Source organism: Nicotiana attenuata, unplaced genomic scaffold (genome assembly GCF_001879085.1).
Source record: "Nicotiana attenuata strain UT unplaced genomic scaffold, NIATTr2, whole genome shotgun sequence".
NCBI classification, from domain to species: Eukaryota; Viridiplantae; Streptophyta; class Magnoliopsida; order Solanales; family Solanaceae; genus Nicotiana; species Nicotiana attenuata.
The window spans coordinates 262,485-270,715 of NW_017671542.1; positions in this window are offsets into that span (position 1 = coordinate 262,485).

Sequence of the window (8,231 nt, forward strand, 5' to 3'; positions counted from 1 at the left end):
GGTTCGAGATGCGGAAACAACCTCTTCCAGAAATGCAGGGTGAGGCTGCGTACAATAGACCATTGTGGTTCGGCCCTTTCCCGGACCCCGCGCATAGCGGGAGCTTAGTGCACCGGCTGCCCTTTTATGCTGGAGGCACGAAGAGTTGACAACTGCGTTTGCTTTACTCTTTCCTCCTTTCCTACTTGGTTTTGAGGGTGGCATTTTTCCAAATGTTTCAATTGGCAGGCCCCTTCTTGCACAATAAGTAACTCTGATTTAAGAATTAAGAAATGCAGCAGTAGGTGGTGGTATAAGTTTTTTAATCTTAATACCTGATAAATGTTTGTTTATTCACTTGGTCAATCTCTAAACAAAAACTAAAATAAAGCTCTTTTCTGAATTGCCTTTTCAAATTTGATAAAATTAGTTAGCATCTTCCATTTGGTATTAACTTTCCTTAACGACTTTGTGTTGCTAAAATGTGTGGACAACTACTATCTCTATCCTGTATACTTCCAATACTTAAACCGTATAAACTAATCGCACGAACTTATTAATTACCCAAACTATTTAAATCATCAATACGTTTATGTTTCCTGTTTTCTCATCCTTCTTCTCCTGTTTCAATGGCACTTCTCTTCTTGAACACCGTATTCTCAACCTTAGGTTCGGTAATCAGCCTCATCATTCGCTTATTTTTCTCTACATCCTATGCATTCGTGTTCATGATCCAAGCACTAAAAGTTCCTGGCAACGCCATCCAAACTGGATTGCAAGCTATAGGAGATGCAGTCAAAGCATGCCTTGAATATGTGCTGGATCTTTTGTTAGAAGTGTTGAGTGCTGCAGCATCTTCTTTCTTTGATCTACTCAAGAAAAGCCTCGTAGACGGTTCGTCTGCTATGATCTCAGCCGCGGGAGAAGTCATGGAGACGTTGAAAAATTCATCAGTAGAGTTGTCAAAGGAATTGTTGGAGGTTTTTGAAGGACTACAACAGATGATTAGTAAGATTGTGGAGGATTTGTTGAAGAACTACATGGATGCTGTGAAATATGTCATTCAGAATGCTTAATTATTCACCCCTTAGAAAATCCAAAAGAAATTGAGAATTTGACTTTGTACAAGGAGATAACAATTAGTTTATTTAGACTTCAATTTTGAGTTCTTTGATTAGATATTTAAATCCTTTTCACATAGACATTGCACCATTTATATATTCTGGATATATATAGAGAAGTATTAATTGCGTACATACATTAAAACTATTTTTTTGTAGCTATTAAACTACAAAAAAAAAAACGATAGCTCGAGCTGATTTCTGACAAGTGGCTTGCATCCACTTGAATTGCTAATGTGACAAAAGCACAATTGCAAAGTACAATCAAAACCTTAGGTTGGTATCTGCATAAATTGGAGCATAGAGTAGTTCAAGACTGATCAACTTCATTCTATTACAAAATAGTGCTACGAGGAAAGTAGTGTAATCAATGATTTTGCGTTGTTCTTGCGCTAAAGGGTCAGAAAAATAGCCAAAGGGGATTGAAGCAAAATGAGGAAGAGTATTTGGGAAATCACGTGTTAGAAATCTCAAGACGATATTTACATAAATCAGATATATAGCATGTAAAAATAACAACAATACCAGATAAAATATACCTCCAGCTATTGATAAGAGCTTGTTTTTTCATTACAAAACATAAGAAGCTAACAACGGATTAAGCGCAATATAAGTAATTCTTACAGTAAAGACATAATTGTCCTAAAGACAATTAATGTAACATAATGTCTGTTTACCTTGAAAATGGTAATTACAATTAAATTTGATTTTGTGGTTCTAAAAATACGTGATTTATTATTATGCTATTTGTTAGGCAATACATGCTAAGTATGAGGTTAAAAAATAAGATAAGAGCTTGATGATAGAACGCTATGCAAACCGAGTAGCCGAGAATCGGGTCTCGAGCTAGCCTATACGGGGCCTCGAGGTTGAGCTAAAGCGCTAGACTGTGTATAGCCGACGAAAGACTAACAATTCTAAAGGCTTTGATAATGACTCTTTATGATCAACGATGAGTAATAAATGAAGAACAATCAATAAAAGACGATAAATGTAAGCAATTTAATAACTGTAAGCATTAAAATCAAAGGAGAATGTGTTTAAGTTGGAGAGCAGAGAATGTTCTTGTTCTAGTATTGAATTTCATCCCCTTACAAAATAACAAGGGTCCCCTTTATATAGGAGGGGGAATTCCAATATGGTACATATGTAATTTTTACAAAGAAACATAGCCGGTACAACTATTTACTAGTCTGGTACAGACTAGTACTACTCTGGCAGGTATTGTCAGCTTTGTTCACGTGCCTTGGGAACCTCCCGCTTATCCATGGTAGCCACCGATTTGTGCTGACCCGAGGTCGAGCTAAGGAACCCTCGGGGTTGAACCTCGAGCTGTGCCTCGGGCCTTCCAAGCGAAGCTACTGAATGTCACAATGGTCGCAAAATTGGACTCTCCGATTTTAGCCGTATACAGATAGTCTCCGCATTTCTTAGAGTAAAAATAATAAGAAATGATCCTGACCTCGAATTTCTCGAACCCCTCGTGATGATGTCATACTCGTGACGTAAGCATTCCAAGTGACTGAAAATGTCCTATCGGTTCGTCTCCCTAGAAGAGAAGCATTGATTATACCGTTAGTTCAGTTTTCCAAAAGGCGTTCATTGCACCGTCGATCCGTTTCCCCAAAGGCATTGATTGCGTTGTTGATTCATTTCCTCAAAGGTATTGATTATGTTGCTGATTACGTTACTGTCTCTCTATAAATGGGGGGTTGCTTGAGCTAAGACTACACTCACTCTTTCTTCAACAGCCTTTGGCTCTTTCCCTTCTTCTACATCCTCCTCCAAACTCCTACTTTTATGATTCGAACTTGTGACCATAAGGTCATACGGCAGCAATTTCGTCAGTCATGCCATGGCTCTTTTTCAAATCTTTCCACCACTGAGTGGGACTATCCCGAGTTGTTGTTGTTGTTGTCATTGGCTCGAAATAATAAGGGAAGGGCCTCGAATTCTTCCCGTATCAGAAGATATGTGGACCGCAAACCGCTGCTCATCTCTCTTAATTTCAACCTGGTGTGGCGCCTCATTCCTTTTGCTTTCCATGGAGTGAGGTGGCGTCATCTACTAACTTCTGCATCCCACACCGGTACAATGTCTCAAGAAGTGGCTTCACAATAGTAGTGCTGACGAGACCCATACTCGCCAAATTTTTCACCAAGCCATAATTTTCCTTGCTTGTTAAAAGCTTTTGCTCTTTGATAGGCTATAGCTGCTTCGGAGGAGATTATCGAAGATACCGCTCTGTAGATCGAAATGGGGTCCCCGAGGAAATGGTTCTCGCAGATGTCGTTCCCGAAGATATACCCTCGAAATAGATTAGGCCTTGTAGCTGTTGTTCTTTGCTTCTTTGTTTCTGTGTAAAGACCCCTCGTGGGCTTTTGTAATTGTCGTTTATTAATACAAAAAGTTCCTTTAATTTGCATTCGACTTGTGCTAAACTTCTGTTTTACTTTTAATAGGTCTGAATACTGGACCCGGACATCGTAATCCCTTCTGTCCTCGATTGGTTAATATGATATTTCTTGAGATTCTTTGACATCCCTCGGACTAAGTCTGGATTGATCTGGTACAAACTTAGGTCGCCGGGACTTCTGAGTTCGAGTTGAGCGAGAGCAGGGTCCTGATTTTCTTTGAAACAGAGCTCAGCCCTTTTAGTCCTTGTTGCTAATCCTCGAGTGAGAGTTTGCTTGATCATCTGAAAATAAGGATAGACTTTAGACTTTCACAAATAGTCCCCGAGTGAGAGTTTGCCTAAACTCGGGCGGCCTCGAAAACTTGCATCGAACCTAAAATGATGATATCCCTAAGGCGTTATAGATAGTCCCTGAGCGAGGATATACTCGAACTCGGATGGCCCCTGGGGTAAAGTAATCGAGAGAGCGTTTAAATTGAACTGAAGGCTAAGATAGCCCTGAGGATTTATTAATAACCCTCGAGTGGTAACTGACTCGGACTCAGATAGCCCGGGAGCTAAAGAATTGGGTGAATGACCCGCACTTGTAATAGCAGAGATCCTCGAGGTCGGGCACCATCTCGAGGCTAGGTTTATGTGGATAGCTCCTTAGAGCCCATCGTTATAGCAACACAGATCCTCGAGATCGGGCACCATCTCGAGGCTAGGTTGATATGGGAACCTTTGACCCCTCGAACGTTGTACGATAGCGTGATTCGTATGACACGGCCATGAAGTGACCAATGTGGTCCCACCGGTACACTTCCCCGACAGTGATAATGGCCTTGTCAGAATTAATTGGCCTTTAGAGTAGGCGGACAGTCGCCGCTTGCTCTATATATGAGTTTGCTTTCCTCTTATTTGAGGGTTCCGCCACTTTGAGCAGCTAACCTTTTTATAGAGTTCTCCTTCCTTGCGTCAGTTCTTTCATCATTTTAATTCAAAGCTTTCGCCTAAGTTTTCATGGCTGCTACGCCCAAACCCGCTCATTAAGAAGAGGGAGTTCCGCTTCTACTTCCCGCTCGGTTGGTGGTACACCGCCGGCGTCCGGTGAACTAACCTCGAGATGTTTTGTCTCGAGGAGGGACCCTACATTAGGGAGACCTCCCAATGTTTAGGGCCATTGGGAGCATGCATCGAGGTTCATTTCATCAATAGGAGAGGAACACCTCGAGGTAGTGAGGAGAGACTGCGGATGGGGAGAAAAGGTGGTACTGCAGGTACCTTCCCTGGAAGAGAACATCATGGCTCATATAGAGGGGTTTTTGAACGTATATACGTACCCCTTTATGTTGGGCCCTCTCGATAGAGTCGTGCTCGACTTCTGTTGAAGATATCGGGCTACCCTGGCACAGGTTCACCCATCGTTCTGGAGGATAGTATCGATGGTAAGGTTCCTTGCGGAGGAAGCCGGGCTTGAGTTCACCCTTAGCCATCTCATCAAATTGTACCAGCCCTTTCATTACCGAGGCCTGATAGCTTTACAATGTCGATCCACCGAGCCCTTTGTTGCCGACGATGAAGAAGATGGGGACCGAGGGTGGATGAGTCGATTTGTCCGAGTACGGACTGTCGATGTTATCCCCGTGGGGTTCCTGCCGTTTCCTGAGAAATGGAATTTCCCACGTAAGTGGTACACTTGTGTTTTTATCATTTTTGTTCATGGTAGAGGCGGACTCTGCAAAGACGTTTTCCTTTTCTTTTTTACAGCAATCCCGTGGATGCCATACGAGGTCCCCGACCTGGCGGGTTGGACTTGGAAATTGGTAGCTTTCTCGACCTACGATGGGCGCAAGTGGCGAGACCTGTCGAAGGGTAGATGGGAGGCAAAACACCACGGTGAGTACCGTATGATTCTTCTCTTTAAGGAATATTACCTTTTGTGTTTCCTGACTTCTTTACTGCAGGCGTCGGAGAATTTTCCGAGATGAGACCGTGCCCACTTGGAGAGGAGGGAGGATCATTGGCTTCGGGGCCGAAGAGTGATAACAAGCGCAAGGAATCCTTGGTGGGCGAGGAGATTTGTAATGAGGCAGGGTCTGCTCGGAGGCGAAAAGGAGATGCAGACGTTGAGGTAGATAATGTACCTATCGGCCGTCGTGTAGTCATTGGTGCAACAGAAGGGAGCGGCCACACATTGATGCCTCGAGCCGAGAGGCCTCCCGGGGCGGCTGAGCCTGCAAAACCCGAAATTTCTGGACTCGGAGGAGTGGCTCCTCCTTTTCCACCGTCTTCTTCTCCTGTCGAAGGTACTTCGAGGGATGCAGATGTTCTGCCGCTGTCCTCTTCTCCCGTCGAAGGTACTCCGAGGGATGTCCGAGGCCAGGGGCTGTCTAAGCCAAGTGGGGTCTCAAACGATCATATCCCCACCGAGAGTGGTTCGACTGGGGCCGATGAGACCAGGCCAGTAGATGCACGCTCAACTTTTGAGGAGGCTCAGCGGCTCTGTTCTAACGTGAGCTCTGGTCGACTTTGTTGGTTCTTCGGTTTTGCATTTTCATTTTCTCGTCGGGTTTCTTTTTCATAGGCTTTTGATAAGCTCAAGTCCGAGTTGCTCCTCCGTGAAGCCCAGTTGCGGAAAGCTTTGGACGGGGAGAAATTCCTCAGACTTCTTTGTGATAAAAGGGCAAAGGAGTTGATATACCTTCGTACGAGACGAGTCGAAGCCTAGACTACGAAGACCGCCTCGAGAAACAGGTAACCTTTGTTTCGAGGGGATGCACGTTTTCTCTTCTACCTTCGGAGATTAATATTTTGATGCTTCAATTGTAGAGTAAGGCGCAGGGCCTGGAACGCTTTTGAGGCGAAGTTGGTCAGGACAAGTAAGAGTGCAATGAGCTAAAGGCTCAGATAGGTGCCCAAGTTGCGTCCAAGAAGAATGCTTTGGCCATGGTTTCTGCCCTCGAGGTGCAACTCCGGAATGCTCGTGAAAACAGCTCGGTCCAGACGAGCAAGATTGTAGGGCTCGAGTCTTACCTATTGAAGATGAAGGCCGAGGTCGTGGACGCCCGCGCTGAGGCTGAAGAGATTCGAGCTAATGCTGATAAAAAAGTGGCCTTCTATTTAAAAGATGTTGCTGATGCTCGAGCTGAGTTGAGATGGGGCTTCCGATCGGGAGAGCAGAAGAAATGAATATGCTCGGTGCAGATCTTGGAGGGAAACCCTCGAGAAGATCCATGCTAGGGGCTTCGATCTCTCGGAAGAGATAGAGCAGGCCAAGGCGGATGAACTCGACGCCAAGTTCCTTGTATCCGATGCCGAAGATAATGAGGAAGAGGCCGATGGAGCCGCAGTCCCCGAGGGGAAAGTAGATTAGGCGTTTCCTTTCTGATTCTGTGCACTATGCTCTTAGAGAACATTGTAAATGAAGCCTTGTATTATTTCATATATACATATAAAGAGAAGCATTTCGGTTTTCCCCTGTCATGCATTTCTCGTTGCTTGTGTATGCCTTTCTTTTGTTTTGAATTTGACGCTTGTCAATGATTAGCCAGATGAATTGGAATTTGAGGAAAAAGCTGTTAGATTTACAAATCGGCCCTGGGGCTCGTTGGGCTGGCCCGTAGGCTCTTACGCATTTTCCATTAGGCGCTTTTTAGTTAACCGTTTCGGGCTCAATCTTCGAGTCGGGTTTCGACTCGAGCTCATCAACCCTTAGGTTTTTGTATTTTAAGCTGGCTCTTAGGCACTTACACGTTGGGTCGGCACGACCTCTAATATGGGCTGGCACTTAGGCTCTTACGCGTTGGGTCGGCACGACCTCTAATATGGGCTGGCGCTTGGGCTCTTACGCCTTGGGTCGGTACGACCTCTAATATGGGCTGGCGCTTGGGCTTTTACGCGTTGGGTCAGCACGACCTCTAATATGGGCTGGCGCTTGGGCTCTTACGCCTTGGGTCGGTATGACCTCTAATATGGGCTGGCGCTTGGGCTCTTACACCTTGGGTCGGTACGACCTCTAATATAGGTTGGTGCCTGTGATTTTATGGCGACGGTCGGGCGTCCCCGAGTCACGTCAGTTTGGCCGGAGCCTTATGACCGTGGTCATTGTGTTTGGCCGTAGCCTTTTGTTCCCCGAGTGAGATGGCCTCGTCGTCTATATCGAGAGTATGCCCTTTTAGGGGTCTTACAAGTTCGAAAATATAGCCTTGGCTTTAGGATCGGGATTATGCCTTTTGTAAGGTCTTATAAATTTGAACATGCCTTACTCGAGGTCTTACAGATAGGTTACTTGGCACAAGTATAATTCATGCTTGGCTTGAGGTCTTACATATTTGGTATTGCCTTACGGAGGTCTTACATTGTTGATAACGCCTCATGGAGGTCTTACATTTTCTAACTTTGCCACGTGGAGGGCTTTCATGCTTGAAGGCGCCCGTTTGGGGTCTTATGGCCTCGGATTTTTGATACCTCGATGGGGTGACCGTTAACGATAGTCCCTGAGATGTCGATAATTTTTGGCTCTGGAGCCGTTCTTTGTGCATTTTGACGTTGCCTCATTGAGGGCCTACGAGCTCGAAGTTTCTGGCCCGGAGGTCTTACGGCTTCGAGTTTTTGGTGTTAGTCCCCGAGTGTTCGGGGAATTTCTGGCTCTGGGGCCGTTTCTTGTAAAAATAGCAAACTTCTTTGAAGCGCAAGGCGTTTTGATGGTAGAAGATATTTCTTTGATTACTTGG